We start from the raw sequence: 14,719 nt of genomic DNA on the forward strand, positions 1-14,719 counted from the left end.
GTGGCAGAGATTGATGCAGAATATTTGTACAAATGGAAGAAACAAGCACTCAATATTTAAACTTTAAAAAGGAAAGTTACAGAAACTGGTTTTATCAATCATGTTATAAAATCTCTCAAATAGGCAAGATTATAATTCATTAGATCAACAGTTTTTGAAATAGGTGTCATGACCTATACTGGATCTTGAGATTATTAGTTGTTGGCTCCCTTGCTATATACAATTGTTAAAAATATCTTAGATGTGCCAGTTAAATAACTTAAATAGGATGTATTGCCCTACTGTGACTTTATGAATGAATGTTCTTATGACAGTAAACTATTCTTTTGGGTTATGAGGATAAGTGATTGTTTTCAACTGGATCACAAAAAAGAGGTCTGAGAACTTCTGAATTAGATAACATAACAAAAAAGTTAATTATCCATGAATAGTTGTACAGTAGAGTTCATCTTAAGTACTTACTTTAGCCAATCAAAATTACAGAAATTCTGGTAATTTTTAAAAAAAAATTGTAGTGAGTTCTCAAAAATCAGAACCAGTTGCGGGGGGGGGGGGCACCTCCAGAAGTATCTCCATGGGACTCTAAAATGAACCTATGTGATTAACTTTTGTAGTTAAATGGGAATAGGTGCAATTGATCTTGTAAAAAATAGGGATGTCCATGAAACCCATAAAGGGTCTCTGAACTGGTTCAAAGAACTGGTGGTTCCACTGGGATGGGAGTGCCACTTTAAGAGCAGGGGAGGGTGCACTTATCCCTCCCACCGCTTTCCCCCTCCTCTGGCCGGATATGCCCCCCCCCGCACAGGAATGTCGGGGACTTCCAGCCATATCCGGCCAACAGGGTGGCAGGGAAGTACTCTTCCACCCCAATTAGCTTTCTGTACAAAGGATGCCGGCAGAAGGTAAGTGGCGGGAGATGTATATACACCCTCCTCTGCTCTTAAAGTGGCACCCCCGCCATCTTCAAACTGCCCCACTGCAGTTCCATGCACATCCCTAGTACAAAATTATTAAAGTTATTCCTATGAGGAGAGAGTGAATAAGAGTGGAGAATAAGTTCTTATGTTCCTGTGCCTTCAGTTAAGACATTGTCCTCAAAATAAAACTGAGTTTTTCTTCAAGAAAAGCCATGTTTGAGCAAATTATATTAAATCTTAATTGAGTTTTGTTCTTTTACGTAGATGGTATGTTAATAGTGTTATCAGCAACAAAAAAATATTGGTGGTCATCATCATCATCAACAACAACTTTATTCGGTCTCTTACCAGCAAAACAAACAAATACATAACACCACAAAACAAGACAACCATAAATTTCAGCTTAGTAATCTTATGTCTTAATTACAGAGGATACCATTATCTGTCTAATTTTATTAGCTACCCCACAAAACTTTGCCACACAATGCGTCACATCAGAAACCTGGTCTGAGAGCAAGTAACAATTATAAAAATCATCTGATTGGCCTGGAAAATTACATAAATGGGGAGTAAAGTTCAAAAATCAGTATAAAATGTACACTATAATAGAACATGAGAAATTGACCCAACTGTTCCATCTCCACATTGGCATAAATGCACTGTGTAAGAGAGTTTATGAAACCTGCCCTCCAAAACTGCAGACAGGGTGGGACGCATTAAAGCGTGTCAATGAAAACCTTCTATATTTAAGAACTGTAAGCAAGCTAAGATATCTAGCGGATGCAATATTAAAATGCAAATGATTCTCATAAGTAATTTCATTAGAGACACAGTTTAGCTTATCTTGCTGTGCGATATCAAGTATCCTCTGCTTGTGGGCTACTTTGGCCAGATCATTACTCCCCCTGCCTCCAGTAACAACTTGGGAGAAAATCCATATCGATGCAGTTTCCTTTCAATTTAGGCTCTCCAGCAAGAAAGGAAACTGTCTGCCAGGACCAAGAGGATCAATCTCTTGGCAGGTGGGTGGGTGGAATCAGCTTTAACCAGAGATTACACATCAACTGGCAGGCACAAGTTTCCACTTTAAAAATACCCATCTCTAGGTGTAGAATAGCATTGGCAACATAGCATGGTGCTTGAAATAAGCTCCTCAAAAATCTTGTTTTAATAATTTCCAATGACGCAACGTCTGCATGTAGTGCAGTCTGTGCACTGTATAGAAGTTGGGCCAAGACTTTAGCTTCATATAGTCTAGCAGCAGCTGAAATAAATTGCCCACCTCTAGTTTGAAAAAAGGTTAGTATAGCAGATATACCTTTCTGAGCATTTTGTGTAACATATTTTCTATGAACATTTAAGTTAACTTTAGCATCAAATATTAGCCCTAGATATTTAAAGCAATCTACATGTTAGATTATAAAAGCCACCAACTGACCAATGCAACTTCTTAGGAGAGTTGGGAAACCTCATAATTTTAGTCTTCTGTTAGTTAATGTGCAAGAAATTTTCCTTACAGCAACAAGCAAGAGCTGACAAAGCTCTTCTTAACCCAATAGGGGACTGTGAAAGAATCACAGCATCATCTGTAAAGAGGAATACAGCAATATACTTGGAGGATAATTTTGGAGGATGGAAGTCTAGGTTGCTTAAATGCTCTACTATATAATTGATATAAACATTGAACAAGAGGGGCACTAGAGTGCAACCTTGATTAATCCCCCTCTTAGTAAGCAATCCACTCAGAGGCGTTCATATCCCTGGACTTCTGGGCCAAAGTCCAGGGCCTTCACACCTCCTGGCCTGGGGGGGCCCCCAAGGCCCCTTGGCCAGTCCCCCTTGCCTACTCGCCCTCCTGCTTGCCCTTCAACTCGCTGGCCAGGTTAGCTAAGCAGCCTGCAAGCTGCTGCAGATCTTTCAGTCTCTGCCTCTCAGCTGTTCGGCAGGTAGGCGGGGATTCCAGAGAGGCCTCTGTGCAGGCCTCACTGAAGCCTGAACGCTAGTGCCGGCAGGGATGTGCACAAAACTGGCTTGGCCTGTTTGCTTTTAATTCAAACCAGCTTCAAACCAGGGTGGGTAAGTTTGGTTTTGCTTGAACCCACCCGGTTAGGTTCAAATGCAAACCCAATTCGAACCTGTTCTGAAAGGTTCTACATTGGGTATAATGGGGACTCGAACTGGCCCATTATTTCCTATGTAGAGCACCTAGGGGCACAAAACCGGGGTGTGAGGTAGGCACCCAGGGGTGCCAACCACCCACCAAACCCCAAAGCAATCAGAGACTTCTGTAATTATTGATGAATTTCTGAAGATTTTTTTTTTTATTCCTCCCATAGGGAAAAATGAGGATTTGAAGCAGCCCCATTCCTCCCTTTGTGGGTCTGGGGGCACAGCAAGTATGGCCTCAACTCCCCCTCAGGCAGCCCAAATTCTGTAGGATTTATTGTGTTTTTTAAAATAATTGTTGAAAAGAATTTTTTTCCTTCATTGCAATGCCTTAGGATGACTTCTCCATTCATAAATACTCTGTGTGTGTGCCCTTAACTGCTGTGAAATGATGTCTAGTGGTGTGTTTGTGCGTGCATGTCGGAAGAGAAGGGAGTTAGAGAGACACAGTCACTCACTCACTGGGGGGGGGATAAAAGTAGCAGAACAAACACACAGTGGAACAGACACACAGTGTGGGGGGGTAAGGTTTAACGAAGCAGGGGCAGAGAGAAACAGGTAGAAAGGAACAGAGTATTGGGACAAAAACACAGCAGTGTCTGCCAAGCAGACTCATCACACCAGCATAGCTACAGCAGGCCAGAGGGATGCCCAGGATGACTGCAGCCAGAGTGATTTGGCCAGGCCAGAGACTTGGCTTTAAATAGGATTTGAAACTCCTTCCTTTGGGAACCCTCACCTTTGCCCTCCTCCCTGGCCATTAGGGTGCTAGTTCTCAAGGTCTGGCACAGTGCAGAGCCTACCAGAGAGCCAGACACATCTGGCCAATCAGGGAAGCAAAAGCTCAGCCAATGAAATCAAGCAAAACAAGTCACACAAAATGGAGGACAAGATCTAAAATGGCCACTAGAACTTTCGAACAGGCTCAAACTAAACTGGGCTTGATTGGTTCTAACTCAGATCAGCATTGCCAATGCAATGCCCTGTTTGGTCCAGGCACTAGCTTTCAAACTGAACCGGTTCGAATTCGAGCCAGTTTGTACATCCCTAGTGCAGCAAAGAAGGAAGGAAGGAGGCAGAATAGCCAGCATTGGCTGTCCTTGCCCACCACTGCTCTACCCAGCCTTTGACTCCTAAGGCTTAGTAATGGAGGTATGATATGGTTTCCTTTTTGTGGTTTATCTCTCCCTCCTTGGATATTTAGGGATTGGCTTGCCATAGGCCTTTGATATTGAGGGGAGGGGCTGTAGGGCAGTTTGAGAAGACTCTGGATATTTAATCTGAAACAGACTGAGGAATTTGCTGGTTTTTAATTTATTTTTTAATTTTAAAAAAACCATCAAAAAATCTTATAAATGGTTTGTTTCATGGCATTAAATTACAAAAAAGTCTAGAGCTGAAGCCCCATCTTCAACCGTCATTCCACCCCCATATGGAAGACTCTGCCCTTTCCCTTCATAAAAAAAACCTCTCCCCTTTCTCCTCCAGCCTATAGATCACCTGGAATGGCTTGGCATAGAGCTTTGGTATTGAGCAGAGATATAGGGCAGAGTGGCAGGAATATGTATATTTAAATTGAAGTGGACTGGACAAATGGTTGGTTTTAAATGTTTTTTTAAATTTAAAAAGCCATCCAAAAAAGTCCTGTAAGTGGCTTGTTTCATAGCAGAAAATTACAAAGTCCTTTAGGTTTCAGTGAAATGTACTTCCAGCCAAATGTGGTTAGATTTGCCACCTGAGGCTGCAATTCTCCATACACTTACCTGGAAGAAAACTTTACTTAATTTGTTAGGATTTCTGAGAAAACATACATAGGGTCACACTGCATGGTTGAAAGTCTCCTTTGTTAATTAGCAGTGAGGGGCCCATTTTAAAATCTTGTCCCCAGGCCCACTCCAACGTTGCTATGCCCTTGCCCCCCGGCGGCCCCAAATCTACTTTGGTCTGTCCTGGGTGGAGTGGTTGCTGTGCCGTGCTGCTGGCCCAGGCTGTGTCAGGCAGCCGAGTGTATCCTCTGCTTTATTTATTCATTCATTCATCATTACATTTAAAATTCATAAAAACAGATAAAAATCACAGTAGATAAAAACTCACATTAAAATTTAAAATTTAAGTTAAAAGCCTGGGAAAATAGGTATGTCTTCAGGGTCTCCCTAAAAGCAAACAGAGAAGGAGATGCTCTTATTTCATCAGGGAGCACATTCCAAAGCCCTGGAGCAGGCACAGAGAAGGCCTGGTCCTGAGTTGCCACCAAACAAGTTGGCGGCAACCATAACCAGACCTCTCGAGATGATTTTAATAGGTGGCAGGGTTCACAATGGAGAAGGCGCTCTCTTAAGTACCTTGGACCTAAGCTGTTGAGGGCCTTATAGGTAATAACCAGCACTTTGTATTTCATTCGGAAGCATATCGGCAGCCAGTGCAGTTCTTTTAGAATTGGTGTTATATGGTCCCTTACGGTAAACCCAGAGACTAATCTGGCTGCTGCATTCCGTACCAATTGTAGTTTCTGAACTATGTACAAAGGCAACCCCACGTAGAATGCATCACAGTAGTCAAGCCTAGAGGTTATCAGCAGATGTGCCACCATTTTAAGGTCATTTGTCTTCAGCAATGGAGGTATCTGGTGTATCAGCCAAAGCTGATAAAAAGCACTCCTGGCCACAGCCTCAACCTGAGAAACTAGGATGAGTTTGGGATCCAGGAGCACTCCCAGACTACGAACCTGATCTTTTAGGGGGAGTGCAACCCCATCCAAAACAAGCAGATCTAAACCTTCTCTTGCATCCCAACCCCCTACAGACAGTACCTCCAACTTGTTAGGATTCAACTTCATCTTGTTATCTCTCATGCAGCCCAATATCTCCTCCAGCCAGGCACTTAGTGGGGTCATGCCATTTCCGGATGAAGTTGGTATGGAGAAATATATCTGGGTGTCATCAATGTATTGCTAGCATCCTAGACCAAACTTCCTGACAATCTCTCCTAGCGGTTTCATGTAGATGTTAAAAAACATTGGAGACGGTATGGAGCCTTGTGGAACCCCACACTTTAGCTCCCGTTTTTCAGAACAACAGTCTCCAAGTGACACCATCTGGAATCTGCCAGAGGGGTAGGAGCGGAACCACTGTAAAACAGTGCCACCCAATCCCACCTCCTTCAAGCGACCCAGCAGGATACCATGGTCAATGGTATCAAAGCTGCCAAGAGATCCAAAAGAATCAGTAGAGTCACACTCCCTCTGTTGTTTGCATATTGGAGATCATCCATCAGGCCAGCCAAGGCAGTTTCAATCCCATAGACCATCTGAAAGCCAGTCTGGAAAGGATCTAAATAATCCCCCTTTTAGAGACAGTAGGGAGTGGGGAAAGAAATATGTGGGATGGGAACATGTTCAGTTGCATGTTGAAATGTTTGTTTTTTATTCTTACATTCTTGTGAGTTAGCTTGCTGTTTGTGCCCTCAAGAACCCACATGTTAAAAATACTGTGTGTGTAATGGTGTGTATGTGAGGGGGAGTGATGCTTAACTTGCAGCAGGGGGCCCTCCAGTGGGAGGGGGGGACCTCCAAAGGCCTTTAGGTCCAGGCTTCAGAATTACCTAGGTGCACCTCTGAATCCACTGGCATTACATCTAACTCATAGATGTGTATTGTCATATAATCTGTAATTGAGCAGAAGTAATCTTCTATCAATAGAGTATGTGATAAGTTTTCTCCATAAATTACCTCGCAAAATGAGATCCAGTGCAAATCTAAAGTCTTCAAAAGCGGCATATAAAGCCGTTTGGGAGTTCTGTATTTAATTTTTCACCAAATTATTATTATTATTTATTTTATTATTATTATTACATTTTATATCCTGCTCTTCCTCCAAGGAGCCCAGAGCGGTGTACTACATACTTAGGTAGTAATGATGGAGAACCAGACACTGTTTGAAAAGTGACTGGCCATATCTGAAGTGGTTTGTTCAACTGCATTGACCTCCTCTAAATCAAGCCAACCTACCATTTTCTCAAATAAATGGTGGTCATAGATCTTACTAATAACATTTTAAAAACGTATAGGGCAGTGATTGTTCAAAACAGATCAAGATCAAAATCAAACTATACCCAATAAATTTGGGCTTTCCTTTGGGGATTGTCACCCTGCATCAGTCCAATTGAAAATTATTTTTAAAATAATAGCACTCTAACCTTGTGGAGACTGAAAAATATAGTCCATGACCTCTCTTAGCTTCTTACATTGCAGTTTTTTTTAGAGGAGACCTGATGCATTTGTGGTAGACCTAATTGAAAATATAGGGGTTCAAGTAGGTAGTAAGATTAAGTAGATACCTTAAAATGGTAACTATAAGATCCAAGGGAATTGTGCCATCAGCTATATAGAAAATAGAAGTTGAGAACAACTAATTGAACTATGTTGAAGAAATTGACTGACATCCTGACTAACAGTGCATGCTTCTGATAAAAACTGGAGAGCAGTGCTAGCCTCTCATTTCCAAAACATGTGTGGGTGCTCTTAACACAAGAATTCAACCATTTCACTGCTGTCTTTGCTCTGGAAGCACCATTTAACCCATGGAGACAGGCCCCTCAGGGATTTTTTTTTTAATGTTTTACTTTCCTGGGTGAAGACAAGCCAGCAACTCAGGTGCAAGAGAAGAACAGCAAAAAATCCTTTAGAAGCAGAGAGACTAGTCCTGTGAGTTTGCTTTTGTTAGAACCATGTATGTGCATTCTTTTGGCCAGGATGCCAGCCATTGTATTCTGGAAAATGTGGAATTCAGGAAGTCTGTGTTCAAAAATTAGTATGGCTTGTGCTCTTTAACCATAAATACTCACGTCCTCCATTTAGCTTTCTATTCCTGAGAGATGTTTTGCTTTGTTATTTATGTATTCACAAACTTGTATCCCACCTTTGATTCTAACAAGGATTCCCCTCACAAGAATGTAAAATGCAACAAAACTAAATAATAAATCAAACAATCAATTCAAAATTTATTCTACTAGCCTTACCTATTAAAATATGTAAAATGTGTGTAAATTAGGGTGCAAACTCTGCCGTTTGCAAATACCCAGAAAATAATTTAAAGTCTTCTTAGACTTGTATGAGTCTTCTGATTATAAACTACTGTTTACTCAAGGCTGAAGGCTCACAGGCAGCCAGTATTCTTAGCAGAATAGCCCTTAAGAAATTAGACTTTGGTGCTGAAACCTGGCAACCATTCCATCATAGACAAAACTGTCTTCTTGCTGTCCAGTAATGAGGATATAAATACAGCCGAGGGAAAACCTTCTGCCAAAACCATTTTCTGTCAAAAACATGGTTGTGTCAGAATCAGAATGGGGCCTGTTGGGAAATATTTCCCTCTAAACCAGGCAGCATCCTGATTCTTTGAATTATCTTTTGAACATGGAGTTTCTAAGCAGAAATAGGACTGGGTAAGATGGAAAAAATACTAGCTGGCATCCTGATTAAATTACTCAATGGAAACCTTATTGATAGTAAATAGTCCTTTGGAATAATTCTGGAGTAGTACTATTTTGTAACTTTGTCTGGATGCCATCCATTGCTCTTAATTTGCTTTATAATTTTTGAGGTGGAACAAAAATATCAGTGATTTTTCCTGATAACACTTGCAAAGTGGTACCTTTTATAGTTGTGGCTCTCTTATTTAGTAGAAGAGCAGTTACCCCTGAGTAGCCCTGCATAGCACCTCTCCAGTGGCTGGTGATTGTGTCATGTGTGTGTTTAGATCGAGCCCTTTTGAGACATGGAATAATTTTCTCATATCTTCCTGTGATATGTAAACCAGTTTGAAAACCTTTTCTTAAAGAGTGATATATAAATATATTTAATAAGCGTAAATGGAAATGGGCACACATAAAGACATAAGAAGCAGAATAAACAATGACTATTGTAGCGATGATAAATCATTTCCATATGCAATAAATGCATCTTTAGTGTGTACCCCATTGTGTGCTCTCTGGTAGCTTCTAGGAAATAATGTTGAGATTAATGTGTTCATCCAAAGAGCCTCAGTACAATTCAATCTGTCATATTCACTTTCAGGAGCATTTTTCCAAAGGCAATTTACTTTGCCTCAGGGTAGAGATTTGTAGTATCCAAGCAAGACTGGATTGTGGAATGACTGTCTGACTGTTCGTCATGTTAACATTTATCCAGTTGTTTTTACCAGGACACAAGAATCCACACGTTATCATGGTAGACCTTAAGTTATTAAATCTACCACACATATGACTGTGGTACAGCTTCGTAGCCTGGAGTAATATAACACAACTGAGGAAATATTTGACAGTTTCTCAAGTGGATTTTTTAAAAAAGTGTTTGCTAGTCAGAAATGTTTGAATTAATGTAATAGAATTTTAACATAGCTTACAAGTGGATTTAATGTGAGTAGGCATGACTGATCTTGCTTACTGAATTTTATTTTTGTAAAATGAGTGCATTAAAATGGCTCAATGAAAGGTTTCTAAATTTTAATATAATGTTTAGATTTTTGCAGATATGCAAATATAGATGTGTGAAATTTTGCTTAAATGAACTATAAAATTATTATTAACACAGAATTGCTAGAAGCCAATGGGCTGTCTACTTGCAATAAAAAGGCAGCTCCTGAATCAAGAAAACAAAGCAATGATTCGCTGAGATGTATTTTGGTTTCAGCAATGTATTTTAAAAATACAAAATACCTGAGCAAACATATTTTAGATACAAAACACTTTTCTGAAAAGTATTTTAGATACAAAATTTAAAAGTATTGAAAATACATATTTTTAATACTTGTATTTTAGATACTGTCCATCTCTGAAGCTGTACACATGGGAATCCTGAGAATGTCCTCAGCTTCACTGAGTATAGGCAAGATACAGTACATGTTCCTGAGCTATAAAATCATCTAATGCTACTTGGTCTTGGGTACACTGACAGTGTTCTCCATACTTGATAGAAAATCTGGTTGACCATTATACATCAGGATGGAACTAGTCTACATTGTTATTCAGTCTTTGTAATGGGGGTGGAGGTGGTGGTGGTAAGTAGGAACATAGGAAGCGGCCTTATACCGAGTCAGACCCTTGGTCCATCTAGCTCAGACTGGCATTGGCTTTTCCAAGGTTTCAGGCAGAAGTCTTTCTTAGTGCTACCTGGAGAAGCCAGGGATTTAACCTGGGACCTCCTGGATAAAAAGCAGATACTCTGCCACTCAGCTATAGCCCTATCAAGTATAAGGCACAGGTAGGGTCAGATTGTAAAAACAAGTACCTGCTATATTCAGTGTGACCAGACAATGTGTTGGGGCATCCCCTGTTCCTTTCAGTTAGGTTTCAGACTTCATTGCATACACTAGCCAGTATATCCCAGCAGTTTAATAAGGCAAGGAAGGGATGACAGCACCACAAATGTAATAGGCCATGACCTAGCTCAGACATCAACAGGCAGCAGTGAGCCATCAGTTTGTTTGTTTGTCTGTTGAATTTATATACCACCTAATATAGAAATCTCTAGTCACTCTGGCACTGTCAAGGGCCTCTTCCCCTCAGGTGGCCTATTCTTCCTTCATGGGGAAGGACTCAGACATGGTGTCCTTCACAGCTGGCTCATATTGTCAGGGCTCTGAGTCCTTGAATGCTTGTCTGCCCTCTCCCCACCCCTATTGCTTCTGAAAGGCAAGGGCAGCTGAATTAAATTCCTGCTCAGCCATTCCCACACAGCCATGCTTTTGGCTATTCAGGCTATAGTGGCCAGTCCCTCACTGGCTTCATAAGCAGTTTCAGGGGCCAGTGTCTTCTGTCCTGACTGGTATCACATTTGATGCATGAGGACTGGCTGGTCTTCACCCAATGCAGCTGAAAAGGACATGAGTTTGCAGTGGGCTGCATCTGTCCCTGCCCATCTTCCGAAGGAAGTGTTTACAGGCGTGAACAGGGCAGTAGTCTTTTGCCTCTACATCATCATCATCAATTTTATTACAGCCGTTGGCCAGCAGAAATAGGAATAACAAATATACTCAATATAACGATCAATAAAACAGTGCTAAAACACAATAAAACAGAATACAATCACTCATAATAAATTACTTAAAAACAATAGACAGCTCTCGCAATTAAGCACTTAATAGGGACCTTAGCCTGATTGCAATGTAGAAAAATTTAGCTACAGTTGTTGTAATCCCAGGGCTTGAATCTGCGAGGCAGTAACGTGTATAAAAGAGCTCACACCTTCTGGGAAATTTGAGTAACAGAGGGGAAATAAGTTCTTCTCTAGCATCCCGATATAAAGAGCAATATAGCAGTACATGGGTGACAGTTTCCAGAAGGCCGATGCCACAAGCGCAGAAAACCACAACAGGATGATCTTTAGCAAATCTCCGTTCCAAAAGAGAAGAGGGCAACACATTAAACCGGGCCCGAGCAAATGAGACCCGAAATTTAGGAAAATGCAGTGTTAAGTAATTAGCACCTCTGTCTCCCCAAGGTGGCAAAATCCCAAAATGTAAAGGGGAGCAAGTCCTATTGGCCGAAGACATAAGTTCCTGTCGCTCAATATCGTGCAACCGGAGAAATAATATTTCCTTCACCTTATTATATTCCCAAGTAAGGAGTTCCGAAGGAGAAAGGCCCAGTTGAATAATTTTATTATTTGCATATGTTAGCCAAGGGTTGGGATAAGAATCCACCCATAAATATTGGAAAAAAGAAAATTCCTGAATCTCTGAACAGAGTTTACTCCATCTAGCAAAAGTAAGCTCCCAGGCTTTACAGACAATAGAGAAAGACCCAGATTCCAAGCACAGAGCAGAATAAGGCACACACCTAGCCACTGCAAAGATTGCTCTTAGAAAAATAGACTGTACTCTCTCCAGTTCAGCTGTTACTCCCTGGATCCATAGCGGGACTCCAAAACCTCTACAATCTTATTTATTTTTGTTTTATCTCCTATGGGTCCCCCTCCTAAACGTTAATGCATCTTGCCTTTTGACATTTACCCTAAACCATGTCACTCCAGGGGCTGCTGACCTTAAAGTCTTTTAAGAATTATGTTTAGTAATGCATGTTTTCATGAAGCCTTCAAAAATTCATTACTACATCCTTTCTAAATGGCAGCACTAAAAGGACTGTTGAGTAGGGATTTTGTGATGTCTAAGGCAGTCATAATGCACACCTCTTTTAGTCACAACTTGACTATCAAATTGTTGAAACATTTCAAAATGTTAGCTGACCAAAGTTGGTTAGTGAATCTATTGGATTGGTTTCGACCCTCAAATGTAAATCTCATTGAAAGTAGAGGGATTTTAGCCTAAATCTTTGCACAAATAATGATGATGTGTATAAAGATTTTGAGAATGCAGATCATTGCCATAACCCAGAGATGTGTGAAGCTCCGATGCATACATGGAATTTATGCCAAAATATTAGATAAGATGTAGATGAATGTGTAGCATTTGATTTAAAGTAAGGGAAGTATTGGTCTATATGGTAGAACTGAAAGGAGTAGAAGACCCATTTGGATGGGCAGTGGTGTCATTTTGGGGGGCTCAAGGGGCACAGGCCCCAATGTTTGGGGTTGTGCCCTAAATCTCCCCTGCCTCATCTCACTGCTGCCAGGATGGTGGCAGAGGAGCTAAACAGCTTGGAACTGGGCTGAAAAAGCAAGCAGGGCTGTGGTGGCAGGTGCACATGGACTGCTTCCTGGCTGGCTTTTTGCACACCAGGCAGCAATGCGCTGTTTAGCTCTGTTGCCAGCACTGAGGCAGCAGCAAGTGGCAGTGGCAGAAGCAGTGCCAAAGGCTGTCCTTCCATGGCAGCACAGGAGCCTGGGCCCCAGAGCAACCTTAAAAATAAGGTTGAAAAATATTGCTGCACCAATGGTGCCACAACAGTCTGGGTCTAGGACATGGATCCTTTGGGGGTGTAGCAACACCACTATGGATGAGTGTAATGTACCATTGCAAAGCCAGCCTAGTTGTTGTCATCATCTGTTCCTGCTAATCATTGTCTGTTCCAAAGAATCTCCTGCATAACATTGTCATAACAGCAATTTTACTGTCTTATTTTTGCTCTTATGACCAAATTCAATGTAATATGGAAGATTCATCATCAGCTCTCCCAATTTCTTTTTCTTTCATTAAAGGCAGGTACAAGGATGTGATTTAGATTAGAGCCCCAGCACTGGGAGAAGCTGTTATTAAGCCATGGAAAGAAAAAGACAGGTATCCATATTGCATCTTTTTATTCCCATCTGTGGTCATTAAGTTGGGGTGAACATAGATTTGATGGGGAAATGTTTCATTAGAAAGTCTGCTAAAATATTTTTTTTAATTGTGACCAAAATAAATGTGTTGATCAACTTCCCTTCATTCTGTTCGACATATAACTAAATAATTATATTTCATAAGTAATGAAGATATATTATTTCATCCCTGTGATTACCACAGTTATCCTTGTGATTCCATTAAGCTTAAATGAACTGTTACCTAACTTGAATTTCATGCCTGTTTAGGACTTTGATCCCCCCGCCCTCTTCTCGTTGTTCCAGTGTACACAGCATCGTACTATTTTTCTCTGTTTCCTGCTGTTTTTATTTCAAAAAGAAGCCTCCTTTTCATCACATTTCTGTTGAGTGTAGACCTACTTTCTCTCCTCTCTATTTAAACTTCCTAACAAACTGAAAATAAGTTTCTGAGTGAGTGTTTGATTTCTGCTCTACTTCTGCAATTGTGTACCCCACCCCGCAAACTAGTTTAATTGAAGAAAGTGTTTTCTTCTTTTTTTTAATGAAAGATCTTTTTTCCTTTTAAAAGGGACTTGGGAAAAGATTCTTAAAGTAGTCTGAATGGTTTATATTTTCCTTTTGAGGAAGCCCCAAGTCTTTCGTTCAGTTTGCCGTGCACTTTCTCTCCCCCAGGGCAAAGAGCTACTTCTGTGCGCTTCAGTAATTTTTCACAGCACACTAAGAGAGAACTAATATTAAATAAAGTCACAAATTATTTCATGTGCAATCAGTTGCTTGTTGCTTTTCCAGCCTTTTTATGCACTTCTGTAATGAACAATGGATGGTTCTTGATTCATTTAGTGCACATAGGGCCTTTTAGAGTATGACCTATTGTGAAATATAATAGGTCATACTCTAAAAAGCTCTGTGTGCACTCAAGTGCCCTGTGTGCACATGTCTATGAAAGTTCATTCCCATTCAAGACATTGCAATACAATATATGTTGAAAATGCCTAATGTTGACTTCTTTATGTATAAAGAAAAGAATGGGAAGTAAGACATGAAATCGAGATTTTAAAAGCAGATCATTTACTTCATCCAAGATAGATCAGCTAGTATTTCGCATCTGCAATGGAGGGGTAGAGTGCGATATTTAAGTTAGAATTTTGTTTCATAATAATTAAAAAATGGTCAAAGCAATGTAACTCATGGTTTTTATAAAGGCTGCAAGATATCTTGAATTCTGTTGATGCCTCAGTACATAATCCCGATAAGAATTTTGCTAAAATCCAGATGGAGAAATAAAAATTTAATTATTTATTATATTTTTATACTGTCAAATGCGGGCATCTCATAGCAGTTTACACAAAAACAATAAAACCACTATTAAAACCAAACA

General features: G+C 40.4%; 1 protein-coding gene and 1 long non-coding RNA gene across 17 annotated transcripts in view; one reads left to right on the top strand and one right to left on the bottom strand.

The window, feature by feature from the left end:
• DLGAP1 (DLG associated protein 1) overlaps nt 1-14,719 on the top strand; it is a 575,006-nt gene that overhangs the window by 230,504 nt on the left and 329,783 nt on the right. For 2 of the 12 annotated variants that reach the window (XM_053244139.1, XM_053244140.1), the window contains exons 1-2: nt 3,973-4,238; nt 13,240-13,318. The exons of 9 other annotated variants lie outside the window; for them this stretch is intronic. The gene's annotated coding sequence lies outside the window, so the exon portion shown is untranslated. Of the gene's footprint in view, nt 1-2,912; nt 2,993-3,972; nt 4,239-13,239; nt 13,319-14,719 lie in introns of those variants that run through there. One more of the 12 variants, XM_053244142.1, reaches the window with a different exon arrangement.
• Nucleotides 1-14,719, bottom strand: part of LOC128322601 (uncharacterized) — a 156,098-nt gene that overhangs the window by 97,288 nt on the left and 44,091 nt on the right. For 2 of the 5 annotated variants that reach the window (XR_008305807.1, XR_008305806.1), the window contains exons 1-2: nt 3,708-3,802; nt 2,359-2,506 (exon numbers count right to left, since the gene is read on the bottom strand). The exons of 1 other annotated variant lie outside the window; for it this stretch is intronic. This is a non-coding gene — a long non-coding RNA (uncharacterized LOC128322601). Of the gene's footprint in view, nt 1-2,358; nt 2,507-3,707; nt 3,803-3,825; nt 3,867-14,719 lie in introns of those variants that run through there. 2 more of the 5 variants (XR_008305808.1, XR_008305810.1) reach the window with 2 other exon arrangements.

The sequence above is a fragment of the Hemicordylus capensis genome, chromosome 4, assembly GCF_027244095.1.
Source record: "Hemicordylus capensis ecotype Gifberg chromosome 4, rHemCap1.1.pri, whole genome shotgun sequence".
NCBI lineage: Eukaryota > Metazoa > Chordata > Lepidosauria > Squamata > Cordylidae > Hemicordylus > Hemicordylus capensis.